Here is a 16,784-nt window from a genome sequence, read left to right on the forward strand (position 1 = left end):
CAATTCCATGCACTCTGGATGCTCCACGGTGGACCCCCAGTACTGCCATACCAGCCTTCTGAGGTTTTCCTCACAGACAGGTTTCTGCCCTCCTGTTGCTCAGGCAGCTCAAGCCCAAGAAGTCTGAACAAAGCATTTCCTTTGGAAGAGGGATGTTACACCCTCTCCCTTTGGAAATCGGTATTACAGGCATGGGAGGGGTAGCCTCCCAGAGCCTCTGAGAATGCTTTGAAGGGCACAGATGCTGCAATCCTTGATTACTCCAGTCTACACTGGTTCAGGGACCCACAGTCCCTGCTCTGGTGTGAAACTAGACAAAGGAAAGGGAAGTGACCACTCCCCTGTCATCACCACCCTAGGGGTGGTGTCCAGAGCTCCTCAAGAGTGTCTCTAGGTTTTGCCATCTTGGATTCCAAGGTGGCAGGGCACTCTGGGAGCATCTGAGTGGCCAGTACCAGCAGCTGAGGTCAGAGCCCTCCTTTGATAGGTGCTTACCTGTATAGCTGGCCAATCCCCCTTTCAGGGCTATTTAGAGTCTCTCCTCTGGGTGTTTCCTCAGATTCGGATTGCAAGACTCCAGCAGGAATCCTCTTCATCCTATACTTCATCTTGTACCGACGAAACTGAATCTGGACCTTCCAGGAACTCTACAAACTACAACAAAGAAGCAAAGACGACTTCTGAAACATTGTATCTTCAGCTCCTTCCAGCAACTGCAACTGTGTCCTGGTTGTGAACCCTCCAAGGACTGCCTGTCTTCAGCTTGCACCAGAAAAAGTGAAGGAATCTCCCTTGAAGTGAAGGAGTCACTTACCTGCTTCAGCAGGCACCCCTCTGCAGCGACGACTAGTGGCATGGGTCCTCTCTCCTGACGAAGTGCATGGATCCAGCAACACAGGTGGTAGACTGAAGTGGTCCTGACGATCCTAAGGTCCAGCTGTCCAACTTTGGTGGGAGTAAGAGCTTGCCTCCCCACGCAAGACAGTATCCCTGTGCACCACGTGACTTGTAGTTGCCAAGGCTTTTGTGTGACCTTCCACAAAGTTATTTGTGCACAGAACAGCTCAGGTGCCCAGTATTCCTTCCTGTGAGGCATAGCTTCCTGAGTGGTTCTCCGCCAGTGTGGGATCCCTTTGTGTTGTGTTGCCTCCATTTTCACCTTCTTTGTCCCCGTGCTGTGGGACTCCTGTGCCCGCTGCCTGGTCCTTGGAGAGCTCTCTGAGTTGCTGAGAGCCCCTTCTGTCTCCTCCTCCTGGGTAGAGCCCACCAGCTATCTCCTGGTCCTGGGCAGCACCAGCTTCTGCTACCTGCAAGCTTTCGGTGTGCCAAGGCTTGTTTGTGGAATTCAGCAACGCTAACCAGACTGCAATCTTCCATCCAGCATGGGACATCATCTTCACCAACCATGAACCCGCATCCATTTTCTTGGGTGCAGTACTGGCTGTTCTTCCCCACCGGTGGTTCTTCAGGGGCTCCTGTTCTCCCTAGACTCTTCAGTGCTTCTAGGCCTTGGTTCCCTTCTTCCACAGGTCTTCATTTCCAGGAATCAATTGTTGGTGTCTTGCAGTCTCTTCTGGTTCTTGCAAAATCTCCTATTATGTGTTCTTATGTGTTCTAGGAAACTTAGTGTGATTACTCCTGCTTTCCTGGACTCTGGGGTGGGTTCTATTACTTACCTTCGGTGTTTTCTTACACTCCCAGCACCCCTCTACACACTACACTTGCCTAGGTGGGAAACTGACTATTTTAGTGTATGGTTTGTGTTTCCCCTAGGCCCATTTTTACTTATTGTAATTTTCACTATTTGCACTGTACTGCATTCTAGTGTATATACTGTGTCTATTACTTACCTCCTAAGGGATTATTGTCTGTAAGGTATTTTTGGCATTTGTGTCACCAAAATAAAGTACCTTTATTTTGGTGACACTGAGTATTTTCTTTCCTGTGTGTGAGTACTGTGTGACTACAGTGGTATTGCATGAGCTTTACATGTCTCCTAGATAAGCCTTGGCTGCTCAGCTACAACTACTCATGGACAGCCTGTCTTCTAGACACTGACTACATTTCACTAATAATGGATAACTGGACCTGGTATAAGGTAAAAGTACTTTTGGTACCCACTACAAACCAGGCCAGCCTCCTGCATTGGTGGTGCAGCAGTGGGATAAGTACTTGCAATTGCCTTTTCACTCTGTCACCAGTGCTTTCCACAGGAAAGTGTACTCTATACCTAGAGCTATACAAATATATACCTAGTACAGAATCTAGGGCCAGATGTACCAAACGTTTTGCGACTCGCAAACGGCAAAATCTGGCGTTTGCGAGTCGCAAAACGCGTATCCCAATGCAGAAATGCATTTTGCGAGTCGTTACCGACTCGCAAAATGAATTTCAGACTCGCAAATAGGAAGGGGTGTTCCCTTCCTATTTGCGAGTCGCATTGGGATGCAATACCATTTGCGACCGCATATGCGGTCGCAAATGGCATCGCAGTTACCATCCACTTCAAGTGGATGGTAACCCAATCGCAAATTGGAAGGGGTCCCCATGGGACCCCTTCCAGTTTGTGATTGCACCCCAAAATATTTTTTCAGGGCAGGGAGTGGTCCAAGGGACCACTCCCTGCCCTGAAAAATCCGAAACTAAAGGTTTCGTTTTTTTTTGTAGTGCAGCTCGTTTTCCCTTAGGGAAAACGGGCTACACTTCAAAAAAAAAAAAATGCTTTATTGACAAGCAGGTCGCTAACATGGAGGCCTGCTGACGTCAGCAGGCCTCCATGTTAGCGAGTGCCCATACTCGCAGTGGGGCCGCAATTTGCGACCCACCTCATGAATATTCATGAGGTGGGTCATTGCGACCCCATTGCGAGATGCAGAAGGTGTCTGAGACACCTTTCTGCATAGCAAATTGCGACTTGCAATTTGCGAGTCGCACGGACTCGCAAATTGCACGTCGCAATTTGCAAGCTACCTACATCTGGCCCCATGTCTCTTACTTTCCTTCTAAGAGACTAGGGTTTAGGTAGAGTAGGTCTTTTTCTTTCCACTCACTCTACTCTAACACTCACTCAACTATATCTTCCTCTGAAGCCAGCCCTGGAGTCATGGGAACTCCCTATGAGAACATGACTTTCAAAGTACTAAGTGGGCTTTGCTCAGAGAGAAGCTTAAAGGTAGGGAAGAACCCAAACAAGAATTTTCTGGTGAGTCTTCTCCTCCAGGATGATCAGGAGCATGCTGATAACCAGGAGAAGGAAGGAGAGGGAGATTCTAACCCCTTAAAGGCAGGGAATCATTCTGTAGATTCAGGGTAGGGCTCTTCAAAAGATCTTACACCTAGCAGACCTACTAGTGTATCTGGCACTGGAAGGGGTTCACACACAAGTAGGACCTAAAGGTCAGGTCAATAGAGTCAGTAAAGCTAGGGAAAGATCTACCTCTGCCAATTCTCATGTCACCTCAGTTTCTGAGGGGTCCCACACTTCTACTCCAGGTGATAACTCCATATATAGGAAGCTCAGAAAGCTGAGGTTGGAGGAGGCCAGGCTGAGGCTGCAGAAACAACAGGGTCAGGGAGGCCTTAGATGTGGAGAGAGAAAGGCAGGGACTGTGGTAAATTCCCCATTGTGGCAGCAGCAGCAGTTTCATGAATTATGGTGTTAGGGAGAATACATTTGATTCAAGGAACTTGCACAAAATTGCTCCCCCTTACAAGGAGGGGGATGTCATCTACAAGTAGTTTTCTGCACTTGAGAGGGCCTGTAACTTACAGAGGGTTCCTCAGATGCAGTGGGCTGCTATTCTGTGGTTGTCCTTTTCTGTCAAGGGGACAGATAGACTTCTGACTGTCAAGGAGGAAGATTCAGATAATTACAATGTTTTGAAGACAGCACTCTTGGATGATTTGGCTTAACCACTGAACAATACAGAATTATGTTCAGAGAGACCAGAAAAGAGTCTTCACAAGATTGGATAGACTTTGTGGACTGTTCTGTAAAGGCTTTGGATGGTTGGTAACATGGCAGCAACATGACTGACCATGAGGGTCTTTACAATCTAATTATGAGAGAGCATATTCTAAATAATTGTGTGTCTAATTTGTTGCACCAATACTTGGTAGACTCAGATCTGACCTCTCCCCATGAATTGGGAAAGAAGGCAGACAAAAGAGTCAGAACAGGGGTGAGCAGAAAAGGGTATACATCCTCTTCCAACCCAAAGTATAAAACACTTGGGGGGTCATTCTGACCATGGCGGAGGGCGGCGGAAGCACCGCCAACAGGCTGGCGTTGCTTCCTGGGTGATTCTGACCGTGGTGGTAAAGCCGCGGTCAGAAAAGGGGAGCCAGCGGTTTCCCGCTGGCCCAGGGAATCCGCCATGGCGGCGCTGCTTGCAGCACCGCCATGGGGATTCCAAGCGCCTTCCCGCCAGCCTGTTTCTGGCGGTGTCCACCGCCGGAACCAGGATGGCGGGAACGGCTGCCGTGGGGCCCCTGGGGGCCCCTGCACTGCCCATGCCACTGGCATGGGCAGTGCAGGGGCCCCCTAACAGGGCCCCACAAAAATGTTCACTGTCTGCTGTGCAGACAGTGAAAATCGCGACGGGTGCCACTGCACCCGTCGCACCCCTTCAACTCCGCCGGCTCCATTCCGAGCCGGCTTCATTGTTGAAGGGGCTGTCCCGCTGGGCCGGCCGGCGGTCTTCTGGCGGTCGCCCGCTGGCCCAGCGGGAAAGCCGGAATGGCCGCCGCGGTCTTTTGACCGTGGAGCGGTCTTTCGGCGGGAACCGCTTGGCGGGCGGCGACCGCCGACCGCCACGGTCAGAATGACCGCCTTGGTTTTTTTACTCGTGCACTGGACTTAGGTCAATACCTATGTCCAGCTTCACAATGATAACTCTGAATATGGCCAAGTACGGTGTCTAACACCTGAGAATTGTACCCCAATACTGATTCTAGTATTGATTTAGGAATTCCATGCACTCTGGGGGTGCCACAGTGGACCCCCACTACTGCCATACCAGCCTTCTGAGGTTTTCCAGGCAGCCCCAGCTGCTGCCACCTCACAGACATGTTTCTGCCCTCCTGTTGTTCAAGCAGCTCGATCCCAGGAAGGCAGAACAAAGCATTTCCTTTGGGAGAGGGGTGTTACACCCTCTCCCTTTGGAAATAGGTGTTACAGGCATGGGAGGGATAGCCTCCCAGAGCCTCTGGAAATGCTTTGAAGGGCCAAGATAGTGCCCTCATTGCAAAATTCACTCTACACTGGTTCAGGGACCCCCCAGTCCCTGCTCTGGTGTGAAACTGGACAAAGGAAAGGGGACTGTCCATCACCAGCCCAGGGGTGGTGCCCAGAGCTCCTCCAGAGTGTCCCTAGGTTTTGCCATCTTAAATTCCAAGGTGGTGGGGTACTCAGGGAGCAGCTGAGTGGCCAGTGCCAGCAGGTGATGTCACAGCCCTCCCCTGGCAAGTTCTTACTTGTGTAGCTGACCAATCCCCCTTTCAGGGCTATTTAGAGTCTCTCCTGAGTGTTTCCTCAGATTCAGATTGCAAGACTCCAGCAGGAATCCTCTGCATCCTTTACTTCATCTTCTACCAACGAAACTGCATCTGGGCCATCCAGGAACTCTACAAACTGCAACAAAGAAGCAAAGAAGACTTCTTCAACATTGTATCTTCAGCTCCTGCCAGCAACAGGAATCTCTCTTGAAGTGAAGGAGTGACCTCCCTACTTCAGCAGGCACCCCTCTGCAGTGATAACTGGTTGCTTGAGTCCCCTCTCCTGACGAAGTGCTTGGATCCAGCTATCCAACTTTGGTGGCGGTAAGAGCTTTCCTCCCTACGCAAGACAGTACCCCCGTGCACAGCATGATTTGCAGCTGCCAAGGCTTGTGTATGACCGTCCATGAAGTTCTTCATGCACAACACGGATCAGGCCCCCAGCACTCCTTCCTGCGATACACAGCTTCCTGAGTGGTTCTCCGGCGACTTGGGATTCCTTTGTGTCGTGCTACATGGTCCTCAATTTTCACCTTCTTTGTCCCCATGCTGTGAAACTCCTGTGTACACTGCCTGGTCTTCTGAGGGCTCTCTGAGTTGATGAGAGCCCCTCTGTCTCCTCCTCCTGGGTAGAGGCCACCAGGTCCCTCCTGGTCCCGTGCAGGGCCATCTTCTGCTAACAGTGAGCTTTGCGTGTGCCAATGCTTGTTGGTGGAATACAGCAACGCTAACCAGACTGCAATTTTCCATGCAACGTGGGACATCATCTTCCCCAACCAGGAACACCCATTCATCTTCTTGTGTGCAGTACTGGCTGTTCTTCTCCACCTGTGGTTCCTCTTTTGCACCTTTATCCAAGTTAGCAGGGGCTTCTGTTCTCCCACGACTCATCAGTGCTTCTTGGACTTGGTCCCCTTCTTCCACAGGTCGTCAGGTCCAGAATCCATTGTTGGTGTCTTGCTTTCTCTTCTGGTTCTTGCAAAATCTTCTATCATGTGTTCTTGTGTGTTCTAGGAAACATACTGTGGTTTACTCCTGCTTTCCTGGGCTCTGGGGTGTGTTCTATTAATTACCTTTGGTGTTTTCTTACACTCCCAGCGCCCATCTACACACTACATTTGCCTAGGTGGGAAACCGACTTTCTCATTCCACTAGTTTAGTATATGGTTTTTGTTCCCTCTCGGCCCATTTCTACCTATTGTGATTTTCACTATTTGCACTGTTTTCTAACTGTTTTTAACAGCTATTTCTGCATTCTACTGTATATACTGTGTATATTACTTACATCCTAAGGGAGTATAGTCTCCAAAGTATTTTTGGCATTTGTGTCACCAAAATAAAGTACCTTTATTTTGGTAACACTGAGTATTTTCTTTCCTGTGTGTGAATACTGTGTGACTACAGTGGTAATGCATGAGCTTTGCATGTCATCTAGAAAAGCCTTTGCTGCTCAACTACAGCTACCCCTGGACAGCCTGGCTCCTAGACACAGACTACATTTCACTAATAAGGGATAACTGGCATGGTATAAGGTGTAACTACCTTTGGTACCCACTAAAAACCAAGCCAACCTCCTACAGCTATCATCATCTTTTTCCTGTTCCAAGAAAGAAAGAAACATGGGTTACCCATATCAAACTGATCAAAGTTGCAGAGAGACTCTAGCTTGCTACATGGGACATGCTTGGATATCTAAAGTCAGAGAGCACTGGATTCTCCCATTTCACAAAGTAAACCTCTGTTCTAGTGCATAAACTATCCCACTGAAATCATCTTGGACTTGTTTCTGAAGCAGACCTCAGTGGCTTCTCTTGATAAAGAAATGATCCTGCAACCCCTAATTGAGTACCAAAAACAATGCTGAGCAATGCACCTGTCCCTTCAACAGGATACCACCTACGAGAGAGCAGTATCACCAGTGCCACTTTTTGATGCAGCTCTTGCGGAATGGCTTGATTCATTGTTATTCTTCAAGCCCCCTGGAGAAGTGTCACAACCAAAACTGAGAGCCTCAGACAAGCAACCAACTGCTTGTCAATCTTACACACTAACTGTCAACTTTAAACATGCTCTGTATGGATTTCACAAAGACCACACCTATGCTGCATGTTCACCTGACAATGTTGACACGTACTCTGATGACAAGTGAACTCAACAAATAAGTCGACCAACAAATCATGACCTTGATCCACAATATGTTCCACAAAGCCTACTTGAACTGCAAATTATAAAATAATTTTTTTTCTTTCTTTTTAATGACCTCTTTTATTTTTTTTATTTTTGCTTATTTTTAATTTGGCACAGCTATATTATCACTGGTATGTTTATTCACCAACATGCACAACATGCACTAAATTATGAAATATGATTTTGTTATTATAAGTTGTAATGCAAGGATTGCAAACATTCATTCTTCGCTATGTGAAATATATATTTCCCATAATGTTTTATTTATCTTTTATATCTACAATCCACTAATGACTTTTATATTATTTTATTTTACACTACAAGTATATTACATATAAAATCTTTTACACATGTATCTTATCCTAGTTAAATGTAGACGATATTTTGGGAGCATGAATTTCGCTACACATTAGTCAAATTCCTATTGGTTAGACACGCCCCTATGATATCACATTCGGATGTACAAGCCGACAATGGTGTAAAGTCCCTAAGATTCAACTCCTTCTAATGTAGCCCTTGACTTCAGCTTAGTTCATAGAGGCCACCATCTTACTTAAATCAGAAAATGTAAGCTGCCCTATTCCCTGATTTATGCAGAACCGTTGTCATGTGTGCCTTAACACAAATGTTGCCAGACCTTATCTTTCTAGGAACTGTGATTATGTTAAGTTTTTTGATTAATGACAAAGATACAGCATCTAGTGTGACATTTGTCAGGGTCGAATGTCTACTCCTCACCATGTCAAGGTCAACTTGGAACACATATAATCAAAATAATGTAATTTGGATTTATTTTCTTATGCCTCATATGCTCTTAATAAAAGATCTGGGACACATGCCTTGATGCACATAATTTATGTCAGATATTCCTAAATTTATATCAGAAATTTCAAATTTGTATAACATTTAAGGCCATATTTATACTTTTCGACGCACAACTGCCTCAACGCAGTTGTGCGTCAAAAAATCTAACGCCGGCTAACGCCATTCTGAAGCGCCATGCGGGCGCCGTATTTATTCAATGACGTTAGCTGGCGTTAGCCGGCGGAGCTGCCTGGTGTGCGTCAAAAAAAATGACGTACACCAGGCAGCGCCGGCGTAGGGGAATATGGAGCCTGGGCGCCAAAAAATGGGGCAAGTCAGGCTGAGGCAAAATTTTCGCCTCAACCCGATTTGCGCCATTTTCTTTTACTCCCAACCCCCATTTAAATGACTCCTGTCTTAGCAAAGACAGGAGTCATGCCCCCTTGCCCAATGGCCATGCCCAGGGGACTTATGTCCCCTGGGCATGGTCATTGGGCATAGTGGCATGTAGGGGGGCACAAATCAGGCCCCCCTATGCCACATAAAAAAAAATATATATATTACTTACCTGAACTTACCTTATGTTCCCTGGGATGGGTCCCTCCATCCTTAGGTGTCCTCCTGGGGTGGGCAAGGGTGACAGGGGGGGTCCCTGGGGGCATGGGAGGGCACCTCTGGGCTCCTTCCGAGCCCACAGGTCCCTTAACGCCTGCCCTGACCAGGCGCAAAAAAACGACGCAAAAGCGGCTGGACGTCATTTTTTTTGACCCGCCCACTCCCGGGTGTCATTTTTGCCCGGGAGTGTAAATACGGCGCACATGCCTCGGAGTTAATTCTTTAGACGGGAACGCCTACCTTGCATATCATTAACGCAAAGTAGGTGTCCACGCTAAAAAATGACGCAAACTCCATGGACTTTGGCTCTAGATGCGTCTAACGCCAGAGTATAAATATGGAGTTTGTTTTGCGTCGAATTTGCGTAAAAAAAACCGACGCAAATCCGGCGCAAACGGAGTATAAATATGGCCCACAGAATATAAGGACAGCCACTTGACCACTTGTTAGGAGAGGTCCTTCACCCTGATTATCACTTGAGATTCTGCCAGCACACTTCAAAGATAATGCATTTTGCTTGAACAGTTCATCTAATAAAGCCAAGTCCCAGAGGAAAACCGAGTAACTGCTACTTCATTGTGCTTGCCCTTCATAGGGAACACTGTGTTCATGCCACCACTGACAAAGACAGCCTTTGCTGTCAACAAGGTATGAAGTGCATCTCTTCTCCCTAAGAAACTCTAGATTACAAGTTGCTCTGCCTTTCATGCTCTCATAGTATAGTGCATAAAAGTAGGCATTAGAGTGGTAGGTTGTAGTTCACATTTTAAATAACAATGACATTTTAACAATGCTAGAAATGTTCATGTTGTTTTTGTTAATTATAATGTGTCCTCTCACTGTTAATATAATAAACTGTGTCGATGTTTTAGATGCACTGAGAAACAGATTATTCCTGTAGTTATACATGCTTTTGAATTAAAAGTGTTCATTCTTCTTATTACAGTGTTGGTGATGCTATGAATAATGAAATAAAATTAGGCCCAGGCAAAAAAAATAAAAAATTGGGTGGAGTTGGCAGGAATTCAGGTAACTACGATAGGCACATAATGCAGAGTTCCTGTGTCTGGTGCATAGCAAAATTATTTTTCTGTTGGCACGCAAGGCTTTGTTGGTGCACAAGAGGCTCTGTTATTGTGCTGAGGTTCCCTGATCCTACTCTTATGAGTGCAAACTAGAATTTCCTGCCTGCTAGTGCAACTTCCGGTCACCACAGAGCCTTACAGCACGGTTTTCTAATACTGGTGATCGCGAGTAGTCTTGTTTCTGCTTATTAAGTAGATTTTCAACTCGAGAAGCAGGTAAATCAACTTGAAAATACCTTTTCGAAGTTAAAATTCTACTCAAGCTGACAGTTCAAGTTGTTTGCTAGTGCAAAATGCAGAGACTGCAACTTCCTCTTGATGTCCAGAAAGCTCCTCCCAGTGCTTTGTCCATTTCCTGCTCACTTTTCATTTGGATATTAAGGTAAAAGGACCACTCCGTTTCCCTGACATATATACTATTAGATGTTACGGACTTTACTTTTGTGACATCGCAACAAGTATGTCAGAAACATTAGGATAAGGGCGTTGTTTGATAGAGGACATGCCCCAGTATTTGTTTTTTAATTTTATCCAATTTAAAATTTGATTGAGCTTGTGATGGGTGGCCTGGAGTTGCAGTAGGGGTCTAGTATTTTTTTGTATTTAATTTAGTATTTTTTATAAGGAGAAAATGGTTGCACAGTTAAGTTTATTTTCTTCATGTTTCTTAAGTTTGCTCATTCATTAATTTTACCAGGTGGCCTAGTCTGCCAATAAGCCACCGAGCCAGTGCTAGCCATTGGATACATAAAACCACTTCTTCTTTGGTACATGTTGCATCTATGATTATTTAGGCCAGAGATGTCACTGGATTAAATGCTATTTTTTGTCATTCATTTTTTGTTGCAAAAAGTGCATTTTCAAAGGGTAATATGATAGTCTGCCCCGGGAAGATGTTTGTTATTGTAAAAAAAATTCATAGCTCACTTTTCATTTTTGGCACTGCTGAATTAATGTCAGTGTTTTCTTCATTGCTTACTAAGCCTCCTTTGTCAGGCAAGTGTGTGTGTGTGTGTATGCATGCCTGCATTCGTGAGAGTGTGTGTGTATTTGCTGTAGGCCACCAGTTTGTCTTTGTTCTCCATGCCATGTGGTCAGCTGCTATATTGTGTAGTCCGTGTCCATTCATAGGTCTGCATGTGTTCTTTGTTCTCCGTCCTTCCTTGTTGCTGTTGTTTGACCATGTGGCCGGCAGCCTTTTTTGTACGTAGTTAGTGTGCTTTTCCAAAAGGCCTGCATGTGTTCTTTGCTCTCAATGCCTCCTTGCTTGCTGTTGTTTGACCATGTAGCTGGTGACCACATTGCGTAGGCAGTCAGCGTGATATTTCTAGAGGCCTGCATGTGTTCTTTGTTGTCCATGCCTCCTTGCATGCTGTTTTTGTTATTTGACCATGTTTCTGGCAACCATTTTGTTTAGACAGTTAGGGGTAGATTTATACTTTTTCACGCAAAACTGTGTTAGCGCAGTTTTGTGTGAAAAAGTATAGGGCTGGCTAGTGCCACTGCAAGACGCCGGCGGGGTGCCATATTTATGGAATGGCGCTAGCCGGTGCTAATGCTCTGTCAGCATCCTTGGAAAGGATGCTAACAGTGCTGGGGAGGCATAGGGGGTCCCCTGGCCATGGCCATTGGGGCCACTGCTATGCAGGGGGCCCCAAGTCAGGGCCCTCAAGCAGTGTTGGCTAAAAAAATATATGTACTTACCGGGACTTCCATGGGATGGGTCCCCCATCCTTATGTATCCTCCTGGTGTGGGTGAGGGTGTCCCTGGGGCCAGGAAAGGGCACCAGTGGGCAATTTCCATTGTCTCCGACCATGGAAATATGCCTACACGTCCCCTTACGCCTGCCCATACCCAGGCTTTAAATAATGGTGCTAAGCAAGCTTAGCACCATTATTTAAGGCCTTCATCCCCTGTGCTAGATTTTAGCACAGAGGGATAAATATGGTGCAAAGTCCATATCGTCCTTTTCTGGACAGGAACGCCTACCTTGCATCTCATTGACGCAAGTCAGGTGTTCACGTCCAGAAAACAAAATTAACTCCATAACTTCGGCGATAGACGTGTCTAGCGCCAAAGTATAAATACAGAGTTAGGTTTGTGCTGAATTAATGTAAAAAAAATGACACTGATTCAGCCCAAACTGAGTATAAATATGGGCCTTAGGAGCAGATTTATACTTTTTCACGCAAAACTGCTTTAGTGCACTTTTGCGTGAAAGATTATAGCACCGGCTAGCACCATTCCAAGACACCAGCCGGGCGCCATATTTATGGAATGGCGCTAGCCGGCGCTAGTGCCCTTTCAGTGTTCTTGGAAAGGACACTAACAGGGCTGGGAGGCGTAGGGGAAACCGGGGCTTGTGTACTGAATTATGGCGCTACACGGTTCAGAGGCAGAAAAATTGCCTCTAAGCAGTGTAGGGCCATCTTCTGGCACACAACCCCCATGGACATGGCTCCTGTCTCAGTAAAGACAGGAGCCATTCTCACCACCCCAGTGGCCATGCCCAGGGGACCTTTTCTGGACGGGAACATCTCATTGATGCAAGGTAGGTGTTCACATCCAGAACACGACATTAACTCCATAACATTGACACTAGACGTGTCGAGTGCCAAAGTATAAATATGGAGTTAGGTTTGCGCTGATGTAGCGTAAAGAAAAATGATGCTAATTCAGCGCAAACCAAGTATAAATATGGGCCTTAGTGTTCTTTTACTATAGACCTGCATGTGTCCCTTGTTCTCTGTGCCTCCTTGCTTGCTGTTGTTTGTGATTGGCCATGTGGCCAGCAGCCATTTTCTGTAGGAAGTCAGCATACTTTTGCCATAGGTATGCATGTATTCTTTGTTGTCCATGCCTCCTTGCTGGCTGTTGTTGTTTGATCATGAGGCCGGCAGCCATTTTCAGCCTGCCACCTACTGTATTATTAAACCCTTTTTCCCAGTTTTCAAAGCAATTTTTAGGGACATTGATAGAAGAAGTCTTTGCCATTTAAAAAAAAACTTTTTTCCAAAATATCAGTTTAATGTGCTTGAGGATCATTGTGATATGTGTATGAACAGTGTTTATAATTTATGCATTTTTCCACGTTTCGCTACACCTCCTTGCCTCCAAATGGATTTCTAATAGTTCCTAGTGATGAACTGACAATTTGTTTTTTACATTTTCTCTCCGCCCTCTTTCTGCCACAGGTCTTCTTCTCTTAGGCCATAGAGGCACAACAGCATACATTTATTAAGGATTACTGCATTTTACCCTGTACCCGCCTGCCAAATGTGCATACCAACATTAATTTTTTAAGGAGTCTTCCACTTTTCCCACAGCCATTGCCTGTCATAGGCGCACACCAGCATTAATTTTTCAAGGATTATTCCATTTTTACCTTCACCCTCTGTCTGCCATAGATGCACACCAGTATTTCATTTTCACCGTACATCTCTGTCAGCTACAGGTGTCTGCCCCTAGATGCATAAAAGCAAACAGTTACATCTGTATGTTGTTAACCCCCTGGGTGCAAGCTGGTCTTGGCCACGGTTCCTGTGTGCTGGGGACGAGACCAGCTCATCCTGCACCCTGCCCAAGGGGGGAGCGCTAGGGCTCCCCGTGGACCTCCAACCCACACCCCCCACAGGAATGGAAGGGAAATCTCTTCCACCCAACCCCCTTGCCCCCGTGATGTCTGATGATATCAGCACGCAATTGCGTGCTGATCTCATCAGAGGTCGCCTCCCACAGCACGGATCGGAAGAGAAATGCAAAAGCATTTCTCTTCTGATCATGGACTGAGGGCGGGAGAGGCATCAAAGGAAAGGAAAGGACTTTCCTTTTGTTTGATGTCTCTCTGAGCATTGCTGCAGCCTGATCGTGATGTGATTGGGCTGCAGAAATGCCACCTAGGGGCCCCTTTGGAAAAGGCTGCTCCCCAGGGTGGCAATTTTTTTTAAAGGACTTTTCTTCCCCCCCGTGGGCCGATCGCCTACTGTAATTAGGCCAATCTGTCCCTGGGGGACAGAAACCTCTAGACGCCAGGGATTGTTTACTCTTTTTTTTACAGAAGGGGAGCGACCCCTTAGGCAAGGGTCACTCCCCTGGGGGGAAATTATTTTTTGGCCATTTCTGCCCCCATTGGGGGCAGATCGGCCTATTGTTATTAGGTCAATCTGCCCCCAGTGGGGCAGAAAACACTAGACAGGAGGGATTTTTTTTCTGTCAGTTTCACGCAAGGGGAGCGACCCCTTATGCAAGGGTCACTTCCCTGGGGGGCAAATTTATTTTAGCCCATTTCTGCCCCCTTTGGGGGCAGATCGGCCTATTTTAATTAGGACCATCTTCCCCCAAGGGGGGCAGACACCACTATGCACCAGATTTTTTTTAATTTACAGACAGAGAGTGACCACTTAGGCAAGTGTCGCTCCCCTGGGGGCCAATTTTATTTTAGGCCATTTCTGCCAACCTCAGGGCAGATCAGCCTATTTTTCTTAGGCCAATCGGTCCCCATGAGAGCAGAAACCACTATATACCAGGAATTATTTTTACGTCAGTTTCACGCAAGGGGAGTGACACCTTAGGCAATGGTCTCTCTCCTGGGGGGGGGGGGAATTTATTTTAGGCCATTTTTGCTCCCCTTGGGGACAGATCAGCTTATTTGTATTAGGCTGATCTGCCCCTGGGGGGGGGGGGGCAGAAACCACTTAGACACCAGGGATTGTGTGTGTGTGTTTTGTTTTTGGGGCCAGCCTTTGGGCAAGGGTCACTCCCCGTGGGGGCACATTACTGTTGGCCATTTCTTCCCCCCTTGGGGGCAGATCGGCCTATTTTTGTAAGGCCCCCCAAGGGGGGCAGAAAGCCCACCAGAGACAACGGAAGATTTTTTTTTTTTAAAAGAGGGTGGGGGTATGGCCATACCCCCACCCAAATAAATGGGGCAAAAGTTGTTCTGCCCACCAGTGGGCAGATGAGGCAATTATCCCCAACCCACTCCCCAGGGGCAAGCCTACTAGATGCCAGGGAATTAAAAAACAAATAGTGTGGTGGTGGCTACCACCCATTATGGGCATGGTTATGCCCCCACCCCATTGAAGGGGTTACAGTATTTCAGCACACTAAAACATCTTATCCCTCGGCAAGCAAGAAGATAATTGATTTTTTTGGGTTTCGGTTTTACATTTGGGCCACAAGAGCTTGGCTAACTCTCAAAATCGTCCCACTTGGAATTGTCAGGGCTGCACCTTTTGGACTTTGGGACTCTGCCATGTAGAAAAATCTACTAGACCTAGACACATCTGAAAACTAAACAACTGGGTGAGTCCAGGGTGGTGTGCTTCACATGCACCCCACACCATTTTCTTACCCACAATGCCCTGCAAACCTTCAACTTTGCTTGAAATCACACATTTTTCCCCACATTTTTCTGATGGAACCTTCCGGAAGCTGCAGGAATCCACAAGATTCCTACCACCCAGCATTGTCTCATCTATACCAATTAAAATTCTGCCCCACTTACCACCCTAAAAACATTTTTTTCAAACTGCCCTTTTGGACCTGCTTTGGTTCCCCCTCATTTTCGACATGTTTTTGGCTCTTCCCTGTCACAGGCACTTGGCCCACCTACACAAGTGAGGTATCATTTTTACCGGGAGACTGAGGGGAATGTTGGGTGGTAGGAAATTTGTCCTGGTGCGGTGATCCTACAGAGAAATGTGGGAAAAAATGTGATTTTTTTTAGCTAAATGTGAGGTTTGCTGAGGATTCTGGGTAAGAAAACACTGGGGCATCCACATAAGTCACACCTCCCTGGACTCCCTCAGGTTTCTAGCTTTCAGAAATATCTGGGTTTGGTAGGTTTCCCTAGATCGCTGCTGAGCCCAGGACCAAACATGTGGGTGCCCCCCCACACAAAGCAGGTAGTTTTGTATTTGATAATTTTGATGTGTCCACATAGTGTTTTGGGGTACTTCCTGTCACGGGCACCAGGCCTACCCACACAAGTAAGGTGCCAGTTTTATTGGGAGACCTGGGGGAACACTGGGTAGACAGAAGTTTGTGGCTCCCCCCAGATTCCAAAACTTTGCAGCACCGAAATGTGAAGAAAAAGTAGTTTTTTTGCCAAATTTGGAGGATTGCTAAGGATTCTGGGTAACAAAACCTGGTGAGAGTGCCACAAATTATCTCATCCTGGGTTTCCCTAGGTTTCTAGTTTTCAAAAATGCACAGATTTGGTAGGTTTTCCTAGGTGCCGGCTGATCTAGAGGCCAAAATCCACAGCTAGGCAATTTGCCAGTAACAGGTCAGTTTTCTCTGGGAAAATGTGACGTGTCTACGTTGTGTTTTGTGGCCTTTCCTGTGATGGCACTAGGTCTACCCACACAAGTGAGGTACCATTTTTATTTGGAGACTTGGGGAACTGCTAGGTGGAAGGACATTTGTGCCTCCTCTCAGATTCCAGAACTTTCTGTCACCGAAATGTGAGGATTTATTTTTTTTTTGCCACTTTTTGAGGTTTGCAAAGGATTCTGGGTAACAGAACCTGGTGAGAGCCCCACAAGTCACCCCCTCTGGGATTCCCCTAGGTGTCTAGTTTTAAAAGATGCACA

The sequence above is a fragment of the Pleurodeles waltl genome, chromosome 6, assembly GCF_031143425.1.
Source record: "Pleurodeles waltl isolate 20211129_DDA chromosome 6, aPleWal1.hap1.20221129, whole genome shotgun sequence".
NCBI lineage: Eukaryota > Metazoa > Chordata > Amphibia > Caudata > Salamandridae > Pleurodeles > Pleurodeles waltl.